At 39.0% G+C, this 11,670-nt stretch overlaps 1 long non-coding RNA gene and 1 pseudogene across 1 annotated transcript; both read right to left on the bottom strand.

The window, feature by feature from the left end:
• Positions 1-1,131: 1,131 nt before the first annotated feature.
• On the bottom strand, positions 1,132-2,095 carry LOC146312444 (uncharacterized). Its single transcript, XR_014772212.1, has 3 exons — positions 1,754-2,095; positions 1,449-1,615; positions 1,132-1,257 (listed from the first exon to the last, which is right to left on the bottom strand). It is a non-coding gene; the product is annotated as an uncharacterized LOC146312444 (long non-coding RNA).
• A 5,537-nt stretch (positions 2,096-7,632) lies between these two features.
• On the bottom strand, positions 7,633-10,351 carry LOC146312443 (uncharacterized; annotated as a pseudogene).
• Between the last annotated feature and the right edge of the window lie 1,319 nt (positions 10,352-11,670).

Below are 11,670 nucleotides of genomic sequence, written 5' to 3'. Positions count from 1 at the left end.
CACCAACAAGAACAGTTTGAGTCTGAAAGCTAGAAATACTATTAGAAATACTAATAACAAAAAAAAAATCCAATCTTTGTATACAACTAAGCTGATACCAAGAGCACCATCCACACATGTAACCATAAAATTACTGAAACATACAGGCCTCTTGAAAGACAAAAACATCTGTGTTTATGAATCAAATAACAGATGTTTTGCAAGAATTATATGTTCTTATGACATGGACTGATTTATTCAGAACAGTTTGAGGTAATTGAAACATATATAATGCAAGTTTTGTTATACTAGATTACACTTTGTTATGTAGTCAATGATTTGTAAACGCTTTTTTGATATCTTTCGTTTGGCCTGTGTTATGTCTTTCCTTGTTACCGTTTGACTGTCATTCTGCACTCTGGCTCTCTTCACAACATGCTTCTTGCCCTTGTGTGCTTCCTCCTCTTCCTATGAGCTTTTGCTGTTGATGCTGTCTGTATTGTCACTGTCAGTGACTGGTAAACACCTCTTTGACATCTTCTTTCTTTTGGCCTGTGTTAAGTCCTTGCTTATGCTTGCTTGCATTTCACTGTCACTCTGGTCTCTGGCTCTCCAGCTCTCTTCTTGCCCTTATGTGCCTCCTCCTCTTCCCGTGAGCTTCTGCTGTTGCCACTCTCTGTATAGTCGCCATCACTGTCTTGTCCCCTTTTGTCATCTTCTTTCTCTTGCTTGCTCTTTTCCTTCATCTTTGTCTGCTCCCTCTCCCTCCTCTGTACACTGGGAAACACTGTTGTCTTGGTCAGCAGTGTGATTTCTCTTAATCTGTGTTGCTGTAGGTCCTGAACCTGTTTTTGAAGGGTTTTGCAAGTGCAGTGGCTGTGTCTTCCCATGTTTGAAAAGCTTCATTGAGCTGCCATGGCTGTTGAGTAGCACATTAGCCTGCGGACGTTCCCCCTCTTTCCGTCCTCCAGGCTCCGCCCAACCTACAAAAAAATGCAAAGGTCATAAAAACATAAATTCTTGTGCAAAAACACAACTGTGCAGTCTGAGGAAAATGAAATTCTTACAGATGTGCTGATGCTGCTTGAAATCATTGAGAATGTTGGCCTCCCGGGAAAACCAAACGATTCCCAACAGTTCTGAAAAGAAAACACCAGCTCAGATTTGTCGCAAGGATAGCTGTGACGGTTGAATATGAGATGGTAAAACCACATGTACTCATTTTTCATGAGTGGAATCAAGGCATGACCCAAGCTCTCTGGTTTTGTGTTCTTTCACCTGTGAAAGAAGCAAGGAAACACAGACACGTAATGGAAATGCTATATTTGGAAACATGCTGTAGGTAGTTATGGTTACCCATGCATTTAGTTAGAGCAAGTTAGAGGCTATATTGGGATTATTTAGCAGTTTACAATTAAAATGTAAAAAGGGAAATACTCTATGTGCTCAACCTTGATGCATTCTCTTACCCGGATTATCCTCCGTTCCAACTCATCCTCCTCTGCCTGGGCAAACTCCTCCACCATAAGGTTGGTGATGACCCCTTTCCTGTGGTCGGTAACGCATGCAATTAGCCCACTCAGTAAACCATACACACGCTCGAGTGCCTCCCTGCTCTTCTCCTTCTCAAGGGTGCCTTTAAGAAAGGATGAAAGGATAATGTTAAGTCTATTTGATGTATATAGTACCAAACCATAACATGAGTTATCTTGTGCCAGTTTCCACATAGAATAGGTGTGGATCATTTTCTTTCTAATATAAAGGCACTCCTTACAAACTACATACAGCGAGTGGTATCTCCTTAGCTTTGGTGATGAAGGCAGTGATGTTAGCAGGGTTGACGAGGCTGCCTGAAAGACAATCATACATTGTTTTTTTCTCCACATACTTGAGTTATTAATTTCACCAGCAGTACATGATAATCTCTGATAACACAAACTTGTGGAACCTACTGGACTTTTTCAGCCGTACAGCTTGGCGGTGTGTCTGAAGCTTGTAGCACCCAATAATGTAATAATTTACTGAAAATATAATAATGCCTGAAAATGTAATAAAATTTGCATTTAACTCAACTGAAAATGTAATAAAACTCAGTAATGTAATAACTTGACCAATAATGTAATAAAATATTCTGACTAACATTTTTATCGATAATGTAATACCTTATTACATTATTGGAGATTTATTACATTTTCAGGTGGGTCTTTTTTTAAAAAAAATTGTTGTGGCGTTGGAAAAGGACTGTATATTTAGCTGATTATGGATAAACTGTGGCCGCTGGGGGGCATCGGTCAGAATGCACAAACTCCGGATGTTTCCTTTAATGTCTTTATTGACTGTTCAGTGGGAGCATACATAAACAAGCATGGGTACGCGTGTGTGTGGTTCTGAAACAAAAAACACAAAACAATAATCAGAATAAATGTACTCACTTCCTGAGCAGTAGTGGTAAACAACCGTGAAATAAGACACTCAGCATCTGTATATAACTAATATAATATAAACACGTGACCGTGAATGCTCGGACGATAATTAGCAATTAACAAGCTAACCGTACATCTAAACATCAACATATAACATTAAATGAGGAGCATAACAACCATAAACATCACACTTACTGGTATATGAACGCACACAAGCCGGCTCAGGCTCACAACTCCATCATAAACAACAATAATCCTGATGCAGTCTCTCTCTTACTGTGGAGCACATTTCTCCCCGCTGCACTGACTCACTCTGTTGCGGCCCTTTTTCGACAGCAGGGGGCGGAGTTCTGCCACTTAATGAATAATTAACTTCTACTCAGGCTGTCCTTCAGCACAAAAATGATAATGTAAAACTTGACAGATAATGTAATATAGAGGTCTATATTTTGTGTTTTGAGAATCTAAGACTGTTAAATACACTGACTTTGAAACAAGAGAATAACTATTGCTTCCCTAAACATACTTCGCTCTCCACAGTTTTCCAACGAATCACTACCTCGTGAAAACAACCACAAACCAACAAAAACAAATTTAAGTAACACTTCATTTGATGAGGGTATGCATAAGTATTCGTAACACCAACACATTATTTAAAATTTGACATAAATATATCCTCTCATAAATGGTTATTATATCACTTTGAATGACGGGGCGGCATGGCTCAGTGGGTAGAGTGGCCGTCTTGTAACCGTTGCTGGTTCGATCCTGGCCTGCAGAGCTCATGTTGAGGTGTCCCTGAGCAAGACACCGAACCCCTAACCGCTCCTGATGGGTCATGGTTAACGTCTTGCATGGCAGCTCTTCCGCCATCAGTGTGTGACTGGGTGAATGTGATGTATAATATAAAGCGCTTTGGGTATCGTTTCAGGTATAGTAAAGCACTATATAAATACGGACCATTTACCATCTGGAAATAGATGGGACACAAAGTGATCAAAAGGAAGACCAAGAGGAATATGATGTAACTCTAAAGTCAAACAACATTAAGGGACACAAAATTACTTCAAGAACAAATTATCAGCATATAGGGACAAAAATCATCATAATGAGACACAAAAAGTTCATAAAGGTGACACAGAGGACTATATTAAAACTATATGACCAGAAGGACACAAAAGCAGTGTTGAACTCCTGCTCATTCTAGTCCATTAAAATCATCATATGTGTGAGCGAGTTCTGCTTGTTGGTTAATGAAGCAATAGGAGAAGATATCCGGTTTTCGATCAGTATTTATTCCAGCAATCAAAGTTCAGTATACAGAGCTCTGGGTCGAGATCTTCTATTCCCTGACAGCAACAGAGTATTTGTCAGTTCACGAAGTCTGACTGCCTGTTCTATCCTGACCCAGTTGTTTTTATACTATACAGAGACAAACTAGAGAATGTAGGTAGATCTCTCTTCCGATTGGCTGTTGGCCCGCTGGTGGAGTGTGTCGATTGGCTACTTGCTCTCAGCAACAGGATGCACGTGCCTCGTTCATCTGTGTTGGCGCCCTGTTTCGAGGAAGTCAAGTTGGAAACATATGCACAAACAGCTCCTGTCTGGTATCCTTTCACCTACGTCTGACCCCTAAATGATAGACATATTTTTCTCGTGTGGTTTTAACACAGTTCCTATTTTTACCTGTTAAAGCAGTACATTTCATGCCTACATCCTGTCGTTCAGCTTGGTGTACGTGACTTTCTGCAAATTGCCTGCAACTGCTGCACTTTGCCCTTCTTAGCATGATTATTCTTAATGCAACATTGTAGATATTTAATAGCACACTCATAACTGTCTAAAAGCTGTAATCAATGTATCAATGTATAAAAGCTGTAAAAAAAGAAAACATTAAAGGAACATATATTCACAGCAGAAAAAACAGACATAAAATGACCAGAGAGGGACATAAAATAAACACAGAAGGACACTAAATGTTCACAAAAGGAGTATTTATATGGGTCTTGCTCCAGTCTATCATTTGTCCTGTGGCTTGTTGTGTCAGATACTCTCTGTGGTCAGGACAATGGCAACCCACTGAAGCCGTTAAGATGTTGGAATGTTTGACTGTTGTGATGTTTCGTCCGTCTCTTTCTCTCTCTCTTGGTCAGTTTTTTTTTTTTTTTTTTTTTTGTGAAGCTGCACTTTCATCTTTTCTTGGCTCCTTTGATGGAAACACCCTGTTAAATGACTGTTTCAGGATTGTTTATATGTTATATGTTATAGGCTATTATATTCACTGTTGTTTACATCATTAACGTGTTTGTTAATAAATGGAGATTGCCTGAAAAAAGATATCTTGGTTCGATTTTTTGAATTTTATACTATGGGTCTGTGAGCAGGGCACTTAAGAAATCTGTTCACCTTAGTATGTTACTAGACTATTTCTAGAATTGTTTGTCCTGTGCAATCACCTGTTGACTTTACACTTAATATAGCAGTGCCCGCTCAGTTTTCAAGATAATTTAATCTTTATTTAAAGCCTACAGGTAAATCTCATAATATACTTTATGAGTGACCACTTTGTCACTTGACATCTTACTGATTAAAAGTGAGACCATTCATGAGACCATTAATGAGTGAGGCCTATATTTATGTCAGGTGTCACGTAATGTGTATGTGGGTGTTAGGAATGCTTATGTTATGTCTTTACAAATGAAGTGTCACTGACTTGTTTTCATGAGGTAATGATATGTTGGAAAACTGTGAAGTGAAGAGGTACGTTTAGGGAAGTTACCTGGGGTCTCCAGTGCTGCGCAAAAACTATAAAAGAATTCCAGCTCAGATATATCTCAGCTGGAATTCTGGTCACCAAAGGAGGTAAGTCCATCACACATGTCCCTGAGTATCTGCATGTGCATATAGCTGTATGGTATAGGCCTGCAATTCAGTCATTCTGTTGTTTCAAATCCAGTGTAGGCTATATAACAGTCTTGGATTCTCAAAACACAAAATGTAGAACTCTATATTACATTATCTGTCAAGTTTTACATTATCTTTTTTTTTTTTTTTTTTAAAAAAAAAAAAAGACCCACCTGAAAATGTAATAAATCTCCAATAATGTAATAAGGTATTACATTATCGGTAAAAATGTTATTACAATATCAGTCAGAATATTTTATTACATTATTGGTCAAGTTATTGCATTATTGGGATTTATTACATTTTCGATTGAGTTAAGTGCAAATTTTATTACATTTTCAGGCATTATTACATTTTCAGTAAATTATTACATTATTGAGTGCTACAGGCATGCATTTTGTAAAATCTGCCAAGTCAATTTTCCTCTAGGTGCAGGGAAAAAATAAATGAATGAAAGAAAACTGATGAATATTAGTTTTTGCAAGAGATTTACTCAAGTTCACATCAGAGGGGCGACTTATTCTGTATTCTTTCCCAAGATATAAAGCCTGTGTTACAGCTGATAGGCAGATGGTTCATCTGATCACCTGCAAAGTGTTTTTTGAAACAGTTTCTAAGGACAACTTTCCAAATGGCTCTGTGCAACAAACCATCTGGCGTGTCACGTTACCAGAGTGGTGGACAGACCAACCAGCAGACAGACACTGACATCACTAGAGCCATAGATATAGATATAAATATACAGTAGATGGATGGACAAAAATACTTTGCTCGGGCTGTGATTGGGCTATTTGGTCTGACTCTCAGTGCGGCTGGCTCAGGCTGGGATTTTAGTCTCCAACAAAGCTTTGAGACATTGATTTGACAGCTAACCTTGAGGAAAGAATCCAGAGATCCTTTATTGAAATGATGATGGCGGAAAAACCATGTGAAAACACTGTACATCATGTGTCTCCCTGCCTCAAAAGTAAATAAAAATAACAGCTACTGGTGAGGTGACTGTTAAGTGAAATTGCTGTGCTATAGCTGTCACAAGTTATTTTTGAAATCTTGCAGCACTAATGGATTCAGGAATGGCTCGTAACTGCAACAACAGTTTCCACTGCAGAAATATCACTGATAAACTTTTGAAGCGTTGTGCCAGAGCCGGCCCAAGGTTCAGCCCCACTAAAGTGTGGTTGTCCTCCAGTTCAACTCCATCAACAGGCCTAATGTGGGGTCCTGTCCCAGTACATCTGGAGAGATGTGTCCAGTCTGCAGCATTATAGGGGCCAAGGCTTTAATGGAGGATGGCTCCACCGGGGAGAGCAAGACAGGTGCAAGGCCACTGGTGGCTCTATCCTTCCTGTATATAAGAGATGGACAGAGGGGGAGGGTCCACTGTACCAGGAAACCTTGAATCTGGTGAGTACTGGACAGGGAAAATTGGAAGCAGCTTGTGATTGGTCTGTAACTGGTAATGATTTCCAATATTTTCATCTCATTTTCTCTTTTGCTGTCATGGTGCTCATTTGTCAAAGTTGTAAACAAGCTGTGGTTCAATTTCTGGCTTTTTTCTCTCATTGGAACTTGTAGACTGAGAGCAGAATGGTCTTGTTTGATCTATAGTGTGCCTTTGTAACTTCTGGCCGATGAGAAAAAGCACACATTTATTTTGATAAGAGAGTTCTTGAAGTGCAAATGATGGTGTGAATTATTAATAATTTTTTTTTTTTGGGGGGTGGGTACAGAAGAAGAGGAATGATGAAATAACCAGCGGAAACGCAGCAATACTCTGCTTTATGTTGAGTAGTTTTACTGGTTGTTTTCAACCTCTGCTGCATTCTGTTTACACAACTAATTCACATGCTAAAGCTACCCTGCAGTCCCCCCACACATCCCCCATTTCTGTCTGTGATGCTCTAACACTGACATGACGTGTCCTCTGAGATCAGCACTGACAGACATTACTAAGGCAACCCAGCTACGACTAATCGCTTAACCCTGTAATTGAGGTTGTATTGATCTGGAGTGGGGCAACGTTTGGTGCCAGCGATGATTAACAAGCCTCCAAGTCCGCAGAGAAATGAAAAAAAGAATGAAAGAAGAGCAGATGCTTGTTGGAGAGTCAGTCAAAATGAAGAGATAAAGTAGATGTCACCAGAAATCATTGTATGTTGATCACTGGGTCTAAAACACTGGGCTGTGACTAGGGATGTTCCTGGCAACTAATTTCATGGCACTTCATATCACTGCGCGCTGCTGCCTGCTGAGAGCTACAGCTGTGGATTACTCTTTTGAACTAATGGTGAGGATGTCATACAACTTCATGTCAAAAAACCCGAACTATCCCTTTCAAATCCATTATCATAAACAGTTCTGTTCATTGATCATCACACATACATTAACGATACCACAGAAATGGCTACAGCAGTACAAACGGTATAGCAAAAATGAACGCCCTACTAAGAAGCTACTTGTTTTACATTACTTCCAAAACATAAACTGTTTTCCAAAATTTGTACTGCTGTAGCCATTTCTGTTATACACATCCATACAGTACAAACACTACAGCAAAAATCACTTTTGAACAGTAACACATTCAAAATTCACTGAGAATACTGTAGAAACAGATCTCTAAGAGGTTTTCAAAAAAGAAAAATAAAGTGTATCAAATGCATCCTGCATAAATGTATCAAGTAAAGGAGGATCAAGTAAAGGAGCAACCTTGTTTTTGTTTGTCCATACACATGAAATTACTCCGCTGCCAAAATGGCATTTTTAAGGCTCAACACCCTAGGCTTCAGGTTCCCATCCTCCAGGCCCATCAAGACTTTCTAGGTAAAGTCAAATGTATTGGCCAAGGCTTTTGGGTAACTTAGATGCAGCGCATAAATCAGTGCAAAGAGCATGACAAATGCATCAGTGAATGTGGGGAGATCAATAACCATGTCACCCTCAAGCACAACTGTAATCCTCTCTGGGCAGAAGAATGTAGCATCTGTTGAATTGGCACTTAATTGGCGACATCTACGGACAAGAACAGAGATGTTACCTGTGACCCCAAACTGCCTCATATATGTATATGTATATATATACATATATATATATATAGATATACATATATATATATATATATATATATATATATATATATATATATATATATATATATATATATATATATATATATATGCATATACTTAAAATTTTCAACTTTTTCAACTGAACTACACAAAAATTCTCACAAGCTCTTATCTTGAGTAACCAGGTCATGCTTTCTGGAAAGAGACATATCCCTTGAGTTTTTCAAATTTACTTGTGTAATATTCAAACACTGAAATTTTTAAATAAAAAAACAAAAAATACTGATTTTCTTGATTCGAGTAACAGAAAAAATGTAACTCTTTGCCCAAAAATAATATACTGACATCCCATAATATACTTACATCCCATTGCTTCAGAAATCCAGAGTCATCTTCATGCAAATATGCAGGGAGAGCACGGAGGACAGCAGCACGTCTGACATGGATGTCAACTTGTTCCTTGGGTGTGAAAACATATTCTTGCTTTACTATGGCTGGTAGACAGCATAGCCACACAACACTGTAATATAACAATTAGCCCTCCTATGTCTTTAGAGGTCAGAGTCCTACCAAATATAAAGAAAACTACTGTAGCGTCATTATCAAGCACCAAGAAGCTTACACAATGTACCTGGAGGTCATAAATCCTGAAGATCTCACTGAGGACTTCTGCCACTTTCCCTGTTCTTCCTGAACAAGCTCAGAAAACGGGGGGTGTGTTGATCCAACTCAGCATAGAAGCAGTTCTTCAGGTTGATGTTTGAGTTTCTGTAAAACTCTGCACAGATCTGTAAAAAAATAAAATGACTGTTTAAGTCAGAGTATTGTATATGTGTCCGTCCTGAGAAGGAAAAATAAGACACATGGCAATGGAAACTGCCACACTAATACCCGTACACTGACATACTATGGCCACTTGTTAGCTTTTGGAGAAAAACTAATATACATTAGAGTAAGACTGTTTAAATTCTCACTGACACAGCCACACAAAGGAATTAAATTTAATACATCTACTCATCTAAGAAACATATTACCTGTGACTCAATTTTGAGGGCAGGCCAGCGTTCCAGGATCTCACCGACAGGTGGCTCATCACTGATGACCTCTTTGCGCCGCAGGGCAAAGGTGGTCTGCATCAACTTTCCAATCAGGAGAAGGTTCTTGTCACTCATCTTCACTTTATCTACGATTTGGAGTCTCAATTGTTCAAGGCTTGCAGCAACTTCACCTCTTGGGAAATTAGGAAGGAAATTCACCTCTGCCCTCTTTGGTCTTTTGATGTTAGCATGGGGAGCTTGTCTGTCTGGGTTGTTTCTGCTCCTCTTCCCAGAATTTACAGCTACCTCAAAAATCCCTGCACGACTCAACTTACTACGGTAGTTTCGCATTTTAAACTTCAAACTATTTTTCCAACCATACCATCCTGTCTGAGATCCTGGCTCTTTAAGACAGGGATACTTGGTGACAAGTGCTTCTGCTACCACTGACAACTGCTTATCCTCAGGGTATGCCGTGAAGCTATGCATTTTGTTAGCAAGGCTCTCGAGAATATCATGCTTTTGTCCCTTAGATAACCTAAGAGTTCTTCCTGTTCTCTCATACGTAGCATTTCCCTCACCGAGTAAGAATTCTACGTCATAAGAAAAAGTCGGCATTGGAAAAACATCAGGCCATCTTTCAGCCCTGGCTGGAGTCATAGCATGAGGCAATATTTCTGTGTCATCTGATGCTACTGAAGTGTCATCACTCTCAGACCTGATCACTTTCAGTACAGCCTTCTGTGGAAGTTCTTCAATGTCTACAAGTGAACATAACTGGCCATCAAAATCTGAATCTTGGTATGCTAGGCTAAAGTCACCGTCTAGCCTAAACTTTTCTTTCATCATAATTTTTAGCTCATCCACAGATTCTGGACATGAACAGAAAGTCATCTTTCTGACAATGTCTGGGGAGGTATGGACATGAAGGAGGAAGTTTTGAGCTGCCATTTCCTATCATTAAGAAGGAAAAGAGAGATAGAAGTCATTAATGGTAACCAGTTGGCTGAAAATAATTGCCAACAATTTCCTTCATATTTAAGTTTTCAATACAAATCATTGTTTATGAGTGGTGCAAGTCATTATTTTAAGCAGAGGGCACTATTTCAAGGGACTGTATAATAGAGCTGGGCAATGTAAGGATATCCTGATATGGGACTAGATATGGTCATATGGTGATATGGCATAAGTTTTGTCATTTCCTGGTTTTAAAGGCTGCATTACAATAAAGTAATGTCATTTTTTGAACTTACCATACTGATCTAGCTGTTCTATTATTTGCCTGTATCTACTTAGTCATTATATTCTCATTACTGATAATTATTTATCAAAACTCATTGTGTAAATATTTTGTGAAAGCACAAACAATCATCCCTACAATATTGATGAAATATTAATACGGGTATTTGGTCAAAATATCTTGATGTTTGATTTTGTCCATATTGCCCAGCACTATGGTACAGTGCCTGCTTCTAAATACATTTTAATGCTTCAAGTCTCTGATCAAAATAAATATTTTTTGCGTTAACACCAAATGCCCATCAAGAATGTATGCTGTGAGGCTTACTGTGTCATTTAAGTCTGACAGCTGATGCACAAAGATGTTGCCTGTAGATGTCAGCTCAAATTATCTTAAATGCTCAATGTACCAGCACTCATAGTCCCTGCAAAGAAAAGACACAGAGTTGTTCACAAGCAGTACATGTTCAATTCTGCTGAATTTTGGAAGTCCTCCAGTCTGGCCTGCAGAAACAAACATTCCTTTTGCAAACTCTGTGCCATTTATGGAGACCTTTGATGTACTGTATACGTTTTGGCTGTCTGTCTTTGTCTGTATGAAGTCTTTGGCCACTTGTGGCAGTGTTTCAACTTGGACTGAGGTGACACTTGAGGCTTGTGTGTGGGGTCTGAAAAAAGATGGCGAATTGAGGTGATATGCCATCATATACTGATGCCTGGTTGCAAGAGTTTTCAAGACATTCTTGAAATGCTGTGTGTCGTGTATCACCCTCTTGAAAAAGCGATGTTTGCCCTCAAACCTCATGGTCCACAGGTTAACAAGTGGCCCAAAACGCCTTGTCAGTTCTGGGTAATGCTCAATGTAATGATGTTTGGGTCGGAGCTTAAAGTCTGGAAACATTGCTTGAAGATCCTGTCTGTGATCACTTATTTTAGCCTGCATGTACTGGATATATTCCTCTGTGAAAGATGGAGAAAACACCAGCTGCACAATGTCTTTCAGGTCCATCAATATGGCCCATG

Source organism: Lutjanus erythropterus, chromosome 17, assembly GCF_056507025.1.
Source record: "Lutjanus erythropterus isolate fLutEry1 chromosome 17, fLutEry1.hap2, whole genome shotgun sequence".
NCBI classification, from domain to species: Eukaryota; Metazoa; Chordata; class Actinopteri; order Lutjaniformes; family Lutjanidae; genus Lutjanus; species Lutjanus erythropterus.
The sequence above is the reverse complement of the archived record's forward strand: the minus strand, read 5'-3'. Positions and strand labels throughout refer to the sequence as shown.